Genomic DNA, 14,319 nt, shown 5'->3' on the forward strand with positions numbered 1-14,319 from the left:
ATTTAGACTGGCACTCCATTCAGGCACTGACGGTGACCAGTAAGAAAAAAAATGATGACGTCATACCTGAACGATTAAAAGACATCTTGGCCAACGCCAAGGAAGTGTTTCAACAGGAACTAGGAACCTTGAAAGGCATCACCACCTCAATAAAAGTGGAAGATGCGGCAATTCCCAAGTTTTTTAAGGCAAGGCCGGTGCCATACGCAATTCGTCCAGCAGTCGAGGCAGAGCTGGAAAATTTGGAAAAGGCAGGCGTATTATCCAAGATAGATTGGAGCGAGTGGGCAACACCCACCGTCCCGGTCATGAAGAAAACATTGAATAATGATAAATCTGAAGAACAGAGAAAAATTCGCATCTGTGGGGACTTCAAGGTGACTGTAAACCCAGTCCTTCACACGGTACAGTATCCTCTTCCGAGGATAGAAGATATTTTCGCCTCACTATCCGGAGGGAAACGTTTCACCAAAATTGACTTGGCACAAGCATATCTACAGATGGAGGTTGAAGAGGCCTCTAAAAAGTATCTCACGATAAATACACACAAAGGCCTGTACCAGTACAATCGACTGGTTTTCGGAGTAGCATCAGCTCCAGCTATCTGGCAAAGAGCTATGGAGCAAGTCCTTCAAGGGATTCCAGGGACTCAATGCTACCTAGACGACATCCTTGTAACAGGAGAAAACGACAACGAGCACCTTGCCAATTTGGAGCAGGTGCTCACTAGGCTGAGAGAACGGGGCCTACGAGCAAATCGCCCCAAGTGCGAATTTTTCCAGAAACAAATATCATATTGTGGCCACATAATTAACGAGGAAGGGTTGCATAAGTCACCTGAAAAAATTGAAGCGGTCATAAAAGCCCCAGCACCTGAAAATGTCTCACAATTAAGGTCGTTCCTGGGTTTGATAAATTACTACCATAAATTTTTACCGAACTTGTCAACTGTTCTGCACCCTCTTAACGCACTGCTACAAACGGGAGTAATTTGGAAGTGGAGCGAAGACTGTAAACGTGCCTTCCATAAATGCAAAGGCTTGATCACGTCCAAGGAAGTTTTGGCTCATTACAACCCATCACTGCCAATCAGACTGGCGTGTGATGCATCCCCTTACGGCGTAGGAGCGGTATTATCGCATAGATTCCCTGATGGCTCGGAGCGGCCCATAGCTTTTGCGTCACGCTCATTGAACTCAGCTGAGCTAACTATGCCCAGATCGACAGGGAAGCACTCAGCCTGGTATGGGGAGTGAAGAAATTCAACCATTACCTACACGGACAAAAATTTACCTTGTTGACTGACCATCAACCCCTCGTCTCCATATTTCAACCCTAAAAAGGGTGTTCCCATTATGACAGCGCAAAGGCTACAGAGGTGGTCCCTTTTCCTAGGGGCACACCAATATGACATAGAATACAAAGGATCAAAACAGCATGGGAATGCTGACGGTTTATCGCGCCTACCGTTGCCAACGGTAGAAGAGGCACCTACAGTGGACCCAGTGGAGATGTTCCACTCAACCATAGTGGAATGTCTACCAGTAACAAATTCTGCCATTGAAAAGGAAACGAGAAATGACCCGACTCTCTCACGAGTCTACGATTTAACGATGAAGGGATGGCCAGCACATGGCGAACCACTGTTGCCAGCATTCTCGCAAAGAAGAGAACAGCTGTCAGTGTGCCGAGGAGCCTTGATGTGTGGATCCAGAGTGGTGATTCCACCCAAACTCCAGGATAAAGTTCTAAAGGAGCTTCACGAGGGGCATCTGGGTGGAGTGAAAATGAAAAACCTAGCCAGTGTGTTTGTGTGGTGGCCAGGTATCGATGGAGACATCGAAGAAATGACCAAGAGCTGCCTAGGATGCCAGAAGGTCCAAAACGCCCCACCACAAGCCCCTCTACATCCATGGGAGTGGCCCTCATCTCCATGGCAAAGGGTACACATCGACTTTGCTGGTCCATTTATGGACTCAATGTTCTTAATCGCGGTTGATGCACACTCCAAGTGGCCGGAGGTAATAAAGATGTCCTCCACCACCACGGAAAAAACCACAGTATTAAGGACCATATTTGCCAGGAATGGGCTGCCTGAACAGATCTGTTCTGATAATGGACCGCAATTTGTGTCCGAAGAATTCAGGAAGTTCTTAAAAAAACAATGGGGTTAAGCACTACACGTCCACCCCATACCATCCCGCCACCAATGGATTGGCTGAAAGGTTTGTCCAGACCTTCAAGAAGGCCATAAAGGCCATGGGTAATGAAGACATAAAACTTCAGCATAAGGTAGATAACTTCTTGTTTGCATACAGGAATGCAACACGTGGTTACAAACCAAACTCCTGCCATGATGTTCTTCAATAGAAGCCTAAGATGCCGGCTGGATTTGATCAAGCCAAACATCAGAAGGGACGTGGAGAACCGTCAATTTCAAGGAATGAATGAAAGGCCAACTAGAACCTTCCAGATAGGTCAACAAGTTTTGGCCCGGGACTACCGTACCGAGAAATGGCAGCCTGGAACTATTTGCACACGACTAGGACCGCTGATGTATACCGCGGACATTGGAGAAAGCATAATAAGGCGCCATGCTAACCAGATCATAGTCATCCGAAAAGGGACAACCTACACCACAACTCTATGCCTAATCATGAAGTAGAGATACCCATAGTATCTACCTCTGATCCGGTGATACTGGAACCAGATGAACCCGACACCGGCATTCAAGCCGAATCAGCCTTGCCAAAAGAACCTACTACACCACCAGAAACTACTACACCACCGAGGCGTTATCCAGACCGAGTCAGGAAGCCTCCAGAGAGACTGACTTATAATTGATTAACTGCAGCAAATGTGTAGATTATTGTTCTTCTAACATGTTAATTAATGATTACTTAAAATATTATGTACTGGTTGTCTAAAAGGGGAGGAATTGTGGTGTATGTTCCTTTAAGAGCCCCCTGTGTACTGTAATGCCGGTAATGGCCACTCGGGCTATATAAGCCTGTATAGTGTCTTGTATCTGTTAGTTCACCTCCAGACTTTGTTCAGTAAACACCTGTGAAACCAACTCCTGCCTTCCATGTCTCCATTAACACACGGATACAACAGGGTCATTTCGTGTTTCCTTTTCTATGTTTGCGTTCGTCACAGGTAGACATTCGACTATGGTCGAGTGGATTATCTCCACAGGATCCACTGCAGGTGCTTCTTCCACCGTCGGCAACGGTAGGCGCGACAATCCATCAGCATGCCCATGCTGTTTAGTTCCTTTGTACTCGATGTCATATTGGTGTGCCCCTAGGAAAAGGGACCACCTCTGTAGCCGTTGTGCTGTCATTATCGGGACGCCCTTCTTAGGGTTGAAAATGGAGACAAGAGGTTGATGATCAGTTAGTAGAGTAAATTTCTGTCCGTGCAGGTAGTGATTGAACTTCTTCACCCCCCACACCAGGCTGAGGGCCTCTGTCAATCTGGGCGTAGTTACGCTCGGCTGCAGTTAACGAGCGTGACGCAAAAGCTATCGGCCTCTCTGAACCATCAAGGGGTTTATGTGACAGTACCGCTCCAACGCTGTAGGGAGACGCATCACACGCCAGTCTTATCAGTAGTGATGGGTTGTAGTGAGCCAATACTTCTCGAAGTGATCAGGCCTTTACACTTCTGAAAGGCCCGCTTACATTCATCGCTCCATTTCCATGTTACTCCAGTTTGTAGCAGGGCGTTCAGTGGGTGCAGAATTGTGGACAAATTCGGCAAAAACTTATGGTAGTAATTCACCAATCCGAGGAATGACCTCAGTTGCGACACATTTTCAGGCGCTGGAGCCTTAACTACCGCTTCAATTTTGTCAGGGGACTTATGTAACCCCTCTTCATCAACCACGTGGCCACAATACGATATTTGTTTCTTAAAAAACTAGCACTTGGGGCAATTGGCTCGTAGCCCATGTTCTCTTAGTCTAGTGAGCACCTGCTCTAGGTTGGCAAGGTGTTCACTGTCATTTTCACCTGTCACTAGGATGTCGTCCAAGTAACACCGAGTCCCCAGAATCCCTTGCAGGACTTGTTCCATCGCTCTTTGCCATATAGCCGGAGCTGATGCAACTCCGAATACCAGTCGATTATACTGGTAAAGACCTTTGTGAGTGTTTATCGTGAGATATTTCCTAGAGGATTCTTCAACCTCCATCTGCAAATATGCTTGCGCTAGGTCAATTTTTGTAAAACGTTTCCCTCCAGACAGTGAGGTGAAAATATCTTCTATCCTCGGAAGAGGATACTGTACTGTGAAGGACTGGGTTCACCGTCACCTTGAAGTCCCCACAGATGCGAACCTTCCTTGGCTCCTCAGACTTATTGTTTAACATTTTCTTCAGGACAGGAACGATGGGTGTCGCCCACTCGCTCCAGTCTACCTTAGTTAGCAAGCCTGCATTCTCCAGCTCTGCCTCAACGGCTGGGCGAATTGCATACGGTACCGGTCTTGCTTTGAAAAACTTGGGAATTGCATTCTCTTCTATTTTTATCGAGGCGGTTACGCCTTTAAGAGTTCCCAGTTCTTGTTGAAATACCTCTTTAGCGTTAGCCAAGATTTTTGACAATCGTCCAGGTGTGACGTCGTCATCCTTTTTACCAGCCGTCAGTGCCTGAATGGAGTGCCAGTCTAAACTTATCTTTCTGATCCATTCACGTCCCAATAACGGTGGTCCACCATCTTGCAGTATGTACAGATACAATTTCTGTATTTCCTTGCCGTTGTATTCTGCCCGTATATGTCTTCAAGACAATGGATGTGTCTTTCAAGGGTATGTGTGAGAATAGCCGCTCGTAGTCTCGTCGATTTATGACGGTCAGGGCTGATCCTGTATCCAATTCCATTTTGACTTGGAACCCTATCGTGAGGGTGACCCAAATGGTTCGGCGATCCTCTTTTGTGATTACGTTGTGTAGTTTGAGACAGCTTAGTCTCTTGTTCCCGGATTCACTATCGCTCTTCTGGTCTTCGGAACTACTGTCCGTCAGCTTTTGTACTTTCCTGTACTTTTCCTTAGTAGTCTTTTTGTTGTCGTTAGTCTTCTTCCCAGACCTGCAAACTCGTGCAATGTGTCCCATCTTTCCGCATTGCCTGCATGTTTTGTCCTTGGACCAGCAGTCCGTCTGGTCATGGGTTGTTCTGCCGCAGCGATAACATTTTTCAAGTCCCCGTGTCATTTCATGGGTGCCGTATTCCTGTGGCTTTTGCTGTATTTCCGCAGCTCCCCTTGCTGCTGCTTCGTATGATACTGCCACACTGAAAGCCTTATCTAGCATCAGCTCTTCCTCTGAGAGTAACCTCTTCTGGGTTCCTTCACTCAGGAGTCCACAGACAAATTTGTCCCGTAGGGTATCTGCCAGTCCTGCTCCGAACTGGCAGTGCTTTGATAGCTTGCGTAGTTCCGTAAGGTAATCAGCATTGCTCTCATCTTTATGCTGATTTCTCTTGTGGAATTTAAATCTTTCTGCTATCAGCAGCGGTGTAGGATTTAAGTGTTCCTGTAGGATATCAACAATTTCGTTAAAACTCTTCGCCATCGGTTTGACTGGAGTGATCAGGTTCCGCAATAGGCCGTACGTTCTTGCGCCCATTAAGTTTAGTCGTACCGATGCCTTTTTCTCATCGGCTACTTCATTTGCCTTGCAATATACTTCGACTCTTTCCACATACGTGGTCCAGTCTTCTATTGCATTATCGAAGGCAGTGATATTGCCAGTCTTCGGCATCTTGGAAATCTAAGATGGCGCCTCCCGCGCTTTGCCTTCTTCCCCGATTGAACAAAATGGCGCCTCCCGCGCTTTGCCTTCTTCCCTACTGGATTAAGATGGCGCCTCCCGCGCTCTGTCTTTTCCGCTGCTGCTGGCGTTTTTATGCCTTGATGGCGACGCCCTATGGTCTTCGCGCACTTCCCCCCCGCGCTGCTGCCAACGCCGCTCTCTGCAGTCCCCGTGGCAAACTGCAGTGCCTCGCGGCTTTCTGCGCTTCTAATTTCTTTTATTTTAATTACTGTTCCCGTCGTCAGAGCAGACCCTATGGGACACTTTCCTCCCTCTTCTCGGGTCCGTACGCTGCCCGGCTTCGTAGCACCGGCCGCGCCCTGTGTGCTCCACCCTCTCTCTCTCCTCTTCCCGACAACGCTGCTCGGCCCCGTTGAAATGCCACCCGATCGAGCTCTAGCCCGCCGCAGCCCAGGAAGGATCAGTGTACTACCTGCCACCAGCCCGATTAGCTGGAACACCATAGACTGGATAACCAAGCCCAGCTCTCGACAGCCTCTCCTGCAAATCTTCGAATTCGATGAATCAGAGGGCGGTTGCCCACGGTCGACGCCCATTTCTTCTGTTTGATTTTTTTTTCCTTTTTGGATTTCTTCCTTCTGGCCTCGACCTCTAACAACTTCGCTTCAGGGATGGATCCCCGTGAGGTGGTGCAGAACTATAGGTAAGTTCGGATCTGTTCGTCGCCAGTGTAACGTCCGTGTGTAATTGAGACACGGACTGCAGGAGTTGGTTATAACAGGTGCTTACTGAATGGAGACAAAATTGGAACTACTATACAAAGTTACTACACAGGCTTATATACCGGGGTGGTCACTACTGGCACTGCAGTATACAGGGGCTGCAGAATATCGTTCCTTCTTCAAAGTACATACACTACAGAAAGTTTCTCTTAATTTACTTTATTTAAACCCTTCATAATTTTAAACACCTCTATCAAATCTCCTCCTAACCATCTCTGCTCCAAGGAGAACAACCCCAGCTTTTCCAGTCTATCCACGTACGTGTAATCCCTCATCCCTGGAACCATTTAAGTAAATCTCTTCTATACCATTTCCAAAGCCTTCACGTCCTTCCTAAAGTCTGGTGCCCAGAATTAGACACAATGTTCCAGCTGGAGCCGAACTAGTGTTTTATAAAGGTTTGGCATAACTTCCTGGCTTTTGTCCTCTATTTATAAGCTTTATTGACTGCTTTGTTAACTTTTTTTTAATATTTGTTATACTTTTCTCACCTCCACCAAAATACATATTTTTTTTTAAGGTTTGAGCAATTTCCCAGGGCAGTGAGGCCAGTTGTAGTGGTCCTAAGTGTCACCCTGAGATCAACAAACTTTATCAACATAGACTTGGAATAAAACCTAAGGTTTTCATTGTTCGGCTATTCATCGGATAACTTACTGAATCTTTGAGAGTGTCTCTTGATAAAAATCACAAGACAAGCATAAGCTAGGTAGACACCAACATACAAAAAGTAGGGGAGAAATTGCATGATAGCAAAAAGGATGGAGTGCTTAATCCTAAGCTCAGACATCTTCAGACAAAAATCAAGATAGGATTTATAGTGCTAAGCTCCACAAATTTAGAATCAGCCAGCATATGATATAAACAGAACATACTGTGAAGGTTCATAGTATAGACATTATATTGCACTTCTGGTACTAACCAGAACTCTGGTGACTGGGTTGCCTGTTCAGATCATTTATGACAACTTGCATTTATATATTACCCCTCACATAGAAAAATGCTGGAGTGATTTACTGCCACCGAACGGGAGAGGGGAAGGATTAAATGGGGATAGGAGATCAAAAGCACGGTCAAAGAAGATTATAAAAGGCCTTTGAAGGAAAGGAGTTGCAAAGCAAAGTAGTTGGGGTGAGGGGCAGTTCAAAAGAGCAAGGGTGTAGTGATTAAAGAATCTCTGTCAAAGGTACAGCAGAGGAAGAACAGAGGTGCAAGAGCAGAGGGTGTGGGCGATGACATAAGGCTACAGAAGATTACGTAGTGAGGCTATGTGATTATGAAGAAGTTGTTGAAATTGATATGCTGCAGGGCAAGGTGTCTGAGGCTTTGGGCCAGTTATGGAATTCTGGTGCATCTTTCCAGCAAACATATCTGGATATGCAGGAGATTTGTAGTTTGGCTACACACACTGCCAATACAGTTTACAACTGTACTGAAAGTCAAATTGATCGCAGGTTAATGTTTCTACTGGTTTGAGAAATTGCCTGGTGTTCGTAGAATCATAGAATGGTTACAGCGCAGGAGGCCGCCATTCGGCCCGTCCAGCCCATGCCAGCTTTCTGCAAGAACACTTCAGCTAGTCCCACTCCCCTGCCCCTTCCCTGTAGCCCTGCAATTTTATTCCCTTCAGGTACTTATCCAATTCCCTTTTGAAAGCCACGATTGAATCGGCCTTCACCACCCTCTCAGGCAGTGCATTCCAGATCATAACCACTCGCGGCATAAAAAAGATTTCCCTCATGTCGCCTTTGGTTCTTATGTCAATCACCTTATATCTGTCTCCTCTGGTTCTCGACACTTCCGCCAATGGGAACAATTTCTCTATCTAATCTGTCTAGATCCCTCATTTTGAACACCTCTATCAGATCTCCTCTCGACCTTCTCTGCTCTAAAGGAGAACAACCCCAGCCTCTCCACGTCACTGAAGTCCCTCATCTCTGGAAGCATTCTTGTAAATCTTTTCTGCACCCTCTCCAAGACCTTCACATCCTTCCTAAAGTGTGGTGCCCAAAATTGGACAATACTCCAGTTGAGGCCGAATCAGTCATCACTTCCTTGCTTTTGTACTCTGTGCCTCTACTTATGAAGCCCAGGATCCCGTATGCTTTTTTAACCACTTTCTCAACTTCCCTTCCACCTTCAACGATTTGTGCATATACCCCCAGATCTCTGTTCATGCACACCCTTTAGTTTGTTGCCTCTTCTCGTTCTTCCTACCAAAATGCATCACTTTGCACTTTTCTGCGTTAAATTTCATCTGCCAGGTGTCCGCCCATTTCACCAGCCTATCTATGTCTTCTTGAAGTCTATCACTATCCTCCTCACTGTTCACTATACTTCCGAGTTTTGTGTCATCTGCAAATTTTGAAATTGTGCTTTGTACGCCCAAGTCCAAGTAAGTAATATACATCAAGAAAACCAGTGGTCCCCTGGGGAGCACCACTGTATACCTTCCTCCAGTCTGAAACAACCGTGCACCACTACTCCCTGTTTCCTGTCACTTAGACAATTTCATATCCATGTTACCACTGTCCCTTTTATTCCATGGGCTTCAACTTTGCTGGCAAACCTATTACAGGAGACTTTGGTTTATCCGGAGGTTGTATGTCCAGAAACCTCGATCTACCGGCAGAAATCAGGAGCCGTTCTGTTAGGTTGTTTTTCTTCTCGTGGCTTTTTTTCCCCCCAACAGTCAGGCTTTGGAAAGTCTCTCTGAAGCTGTTGCTAAGCTACAGAGACTCTTCCAAGGTACGGGCCGACTGTTTGAAGCTGTTGCTAAACAACAGTGTTTGTTGTCAGATACGGAGATGAAATCTCCGTATGCTTCAACATTAACTTTGTATGTCCGGCAGTTTTGATAGATCGGCAACAGCTCGGTCCTGTCGTTGCCGGATATAACAAAGTTTCCTGTATGTGGCACTTTATCAAACGCCTTTTGGAAGTCCATGTACACCACATTAACTGCATTACCCTCATCAACCCTCTCTGTTACCTCATCAAAAAACTCAATCAAGTTAGTTAAACACGATTTGCCTTTAACAAATCCATGCTGGCTTTCCTTAATTAATCCCCACTTGTCCAAGTGACTTAATTTTGTCCTGGATTATCATTTCTAAAAACTTCCCCACTACTGAGGTTAAACTGACTGGTCTAATTCCTGGGTTTATCCTTGCAACCTTTTTTGAACAAGGGTGTAACATTTGCAATTCTCCAGTCCTCCAGCACCACCCCCGTATCGAAGGAGGATTGGAAGATTATGGCCAGTACCTCTGCGATTTCCACCCTTACCTCCCTCAGCATCCAAAGATGCATCCCATCCGGTCCTGATGACTTATCTAAGTACAGCCAGCCTTCCTACTACCTCCTCTATCAAATTTTATCCCATCCAGTATCTCAACTACCTCCTCTTTCACTATGACTTTGGCAGCATGTTCTTCCTCGATAAAGACAGATGCAAAGTACTCATTTAGTATCTCAGCCATGCCCTCTGCCTCCATGTGTAGGTCTCCTTTACAGTCCCTAATCAGCACCACCCTTCCTCTTAACTACCCATTCACTATTTATATGCCTATAGAAGACTTTTGGATTCCCTTTTACGTTAGCTGCCAGTCTATTTTCATACTCTCGCTTTGCACCTCATTTCCTTTTTCACTTCCCCTCTGAACTTTCTATATTCAGTCTGGTTCTCACTTGTATTCTCAACCTGACATGTCATACGCCCCGTTTTTATTCTCTATCTCTTTCATCATCCAGGGAGCTCTGACTTTGGTTGTCCTACTTTGCCCCCTCGTGGGAACGTACCTCGACTGTACCCAAACCATCTCCTCTTTAAAGGCAGCCCATTGTTCGATTACAGTTTTGCCTGCCAATCTTTGATTCCCATTTACCCAGGCAAGGTCCGTTCTCAATCCACTGAAAGTGGCCCTCTTCCAGTTAAGTATTTTTACTCTAGATTGCTCCCTGTTCTTTTCCATAGCTAATCTAAAACTTATGATATGATGATCACTGTTGCCTAAATGTTCCCTTTGTGACACTTGTTCCACCTCATTCCCCAGAACCAGATCCAGCAATGCCTAATCCCTCGTTGGGTCGGAAAAACATGCTGATCAAGAAAGTTCTCCTGAACACTTCAGAAATTCTTCCCCCTCTCTGCCCTTTACACTATTACTATCCCAGTCTATATTAGGATAACTGAAGTTCCCCATTAAATATAACTCTATAGCTCTTGTATCTTTCTAATTTCCCTGCAAATTTGCTCCTCTGTATCCTTCCAGTAGCTGGCAGCCTATAGAATCCACCGAGTAGTGTAATGGTACCTCTTGGTCCTTAACTCAAACCAAATAAATGTTGTCCTTGACCCCTCCAGGACATTCTCTCTCTCCAGCACGAATATTCTCCTTAATCAATACTGCCACCCCACCTCCTTTCTTTCCTTCCCATCTTTCAGGAACACCTTATATCCAGGAATATTTAATACCCAACCATAATAACATAAGAAATAGGGGCAAGAGTAGGCCATTTGGCCCTTCGAGCCTGTTCCACCATCCAATGAGATCATGGCTGATCTTCCTCATCTCCACTTTCCTGCAATTTCCCCATATCCCTTCATTCCCTTAATATTCAAAAGTATATATTCAAGACAGAGATCGATAGATTTAACGACTGAGCATCCAAAGATTCACCACCCTCAGTGAAGAAATGTCTCCTCATCTCAATCCTAAATGACCGACCCCTTATTCTGAGACTGTGACCCCTGGTTCTAGACTCCCCAGCCAGGGGAAACATCCTCCCTGCATCTACCTGGTCAAGACCTGTAAGAATTTTGCATGTTTCAATGAGATCACCTCATTCTTCTAAACTCTATAGAGAATATAGGCCTAGTCTACTCAATCGCTCCTCATAGGACAATTCCCCCATTCCAGGAACCAGTTTGGTGAACCTCTGTTGCACTCCCTCTATAGCAAGTATATCCTTCCTAAGGTAAGGAGACCAAAACTGTATAAAATACTCCAGGTGTGGTCTCACCAGGGCCCTATATAATTGCATAAGACGTCTTTACTCTTATACTCAAATTCTCTTGTAATAAAAGCCAACATACCATTTGCTTTCCTAATTGCTTGCTATACCTGCATGTTAACTTTGTGCATCCTCCTCACAACTTACATTCCCACCCAGCTTTGTACCTCCCTCCCTCCTGCACCATCTCTCCAGCCATGCATTCATCTGCTCTATCCTCCTATTTCTATACTCACTAGTTTGTACTACCTTTGAGGTCCTGCTTTTTAATCTCTCTCCTAGTTCTCTCAGGACCTCATCCTGTTTTCTACCTATGTCATTGATACCAATATGGTCCATCGGCGACCTCTGGCTGTTCACCCTCCCCCCTCAATGTCCTGCAGCCGCGCAGTGACACCTTTCCCTTGGTACCAGGGAGGCAACATACCATCTTGGAATCATGTCTGTGGCCGCAGAAACACCTGTCTATTCCCCTAACTATTGAATTTCCTGTTGCTATTGCTTTCCCGCTCTTCCTCCTCCCCCTGTACAGCTGAGCCACCCGTGGTGCCGTGGACATGGCTTTGGCTGTACTCCCTAGAGGAAGCATCGCCCTCACCCGTAATCAGTACTGAATACCGATTAGAGAGTGAGGAGCATTCGGGATTACTGCACTACCTGCCTGGTCATCCTTGTCTGTCTGGTGGTCACGTATTCCCTCTCTGCCTGCACTCTTACGCTAAGGGGTGGCTTAGAACTTACAAAACAGGGAAGAGAAGCTGCATTGTTCTCCCTAGTCCTGCTGCCACCTTTCTTTCTTTACCAATTCTGGCGGGGAAACATAATGAAGAAATCCCAATAAAAAAGTATTTAAAAAATACAATTATTTATGCAAAGAACATGCAGGGAAACATAGAAGATAGGAGCAGGAGTAGGCCATTCAGCCCCTCGAGCCTGCTCTGCCATTTAATGAGATCATGGCTGATCATCCAAATTCAGTACCCTGTCCCTGCCTTCTCCCCATATCCCTTGATCCTTAAGAAATATATCTAACTCCTTCTTGAATATAATGAATTGGCCTCCACTGCCTTCTGTGGAATTAGCCATGTAATTTTGCATTACTCATGTGATTTGTAAATCATCCATCCATATACTGATGATTTTAGAGTTGTTTTAAAGGATGCGATGAGTGCCAAATTTGGATACTCCTGGAAACTTTGGTCTGTCTCTATTCATTTGATCCTCAGGTGTTCTCTTCTGCATATCCTCAGGAACTTCATAAGTCTACTGAGGAGAGGGGAAATCACAGATCAGCTCAACAGCAAGTGGCTGATTTCCCATCCTTCCCCATAAATTGAGAAACCACAGTGAAAGGCCAAAACATATATGGCAAAACACCATCAAAATTGAAGGGCTAGAGAGATGATAAATCAATTGGCAATAATTAGGTGACATCAAGACTATAACAAAAGGATTACCTGAGGGATAAGGAATTTTACACTGGGGGGGGGGGCGGGGAGAAAAGGGGGAAAAAGTACAAATGCTGGAGATTCAAAAGCTAAATCTGCAGTGGGTGAAAATGGAACTAAGCACCACCAAAAAGTGATCAACAGTTCCTGCAACTCCGTTTGCGTGTCAGTTTGTTAAGGTGAAGGAGGTTTAGCGAGAAACACAGGCTAATGTTTGAGGGGTGTCCTTTATCTGTGGATGTGTGATGGGCTGGAGAGGGAAGCGGGTGGCGGCTGGACAAACTGCTGGTCCTCATTCTCTCCCACCCTGCAGTAAGAGGTGGCTGGGAAACTGATTGAAACTTATTTTGTCGGGTGTAAAAGCTGCCTTTAAGGCCGTGTATCCCATCCTGCAGCCACTGCCGTGAGGATTGACTGACTAACAGGCTGAGCGGACTCCGGCGCCACACACTGACCCCTAGCGCCCGGCCCAAACTCCATGCCAACAGCATGCAAATGGTGGAGGAGGAGGGGATAAAAATCCCAGCCAGGCGGCGGCTTCAATCGCCGGACCGACCGGCCGGGCCCGGCCCCGCCCCTGCTCCACTCGGGAGGCCCCCCATCCGCCTGAACCCGTTAGCTGGCCCGGAGGGGCCAATCACTGTCACCGGCAGCCGGGACGGGGCGCGTCGGGCTGACTCTGCCTGGACGGCGCACGTCAAGCCCACAACTGGGGGCCGCTCCCCTGATCAGGGGCCTGTCGGGTCGGCCGGCCGGCTGGTTGGTTGGTTAACTGACTGGCCGGACGGGCACTCGGTGCCCTCACCGGGCCCTGCTTCCCCCTCACTCATTCCTTCACTCACTCAATCAGTCAGTAGGCGCTGCTCCCTCTCGGGCTCCTCCTCGGCCTCGCGCTGTGTTTTCCCAGCTTGCGTCGGTTTGGAACGCGCGGATCCGGGAATTGTGGAACGCGGGGGGCGGGGCGGAGGAATGGCCTGGCGCAGTACGTCACAATGCACTCAGCTCCTCAGCCAATGGGGCACAGCCGTGACGGACTGCCCGCCCCGTGAACATTCCAGAGAGCGAGGCACGTGAGGGGCGGCAGCGTCTTGTCCGCCAGATCAGAGAGCAGCCGCCGGCCAGGGCCGTGAGCAACATTCGCACAGGACAAAGCGGGCGAGGAATTGAAAGCCCCGTCCCTTCTAGATTTCAGTGTGCTAAACTCGGGAGACTCTGCATTTCTGAAATGCCGAAGCACTGTACAATATGCATGCAGTATTTTGGAGGAAGAAGACATTTAATTTAATTTTGCAT

General features: G+C 46.7%; 1 protein-coding gene across 5 annotated transcripts in view; it reads right to left on the reverse strand.

The window, feature by feature from the left end:
- LOC147113931 (uncharacterized protein KIAA0232-like) overlaps positions 1–14,033 on the reverse strand; it is an 84,900-nt gene extending 70,867 nt beyond the window's left edge. For 3 of the 5 annotated variants that reach the window (XM_085995367.1, XM_085995362.1, XM_085995365.1), the window contains exon 1: positions 13,869–14,033. The gene's annotated coding sequence lies outside the window, so the exon portion shown is untranslated. Of the gene's footprint in view, positions 1–12,679; positions 12,845–13,864 lie in introns of all 5 variants that reach the window. The other 2 variants (XM_085995366.1, XM_085995364.1) reach the window with 2 other exon arrangements.
- Positions 14,034–14,319: the final 286 nt, after the last annotated feature.

Source organism: Somniosus microcephalus, chromosome 8 (assembly GCF_052327205.1).
Source record: "Somniosus microcephalus isolate GS21.2 chromosome 8, FLI_Smic_1.0, whole genome shotgun sequence".
Classification (NCBI taxonomy): Eukaryota; Metazoa; Chordata; class Chondrichthyes; order Squaliformes; family Somniosidae; genus Somniosus; species Somniosus microcephalus.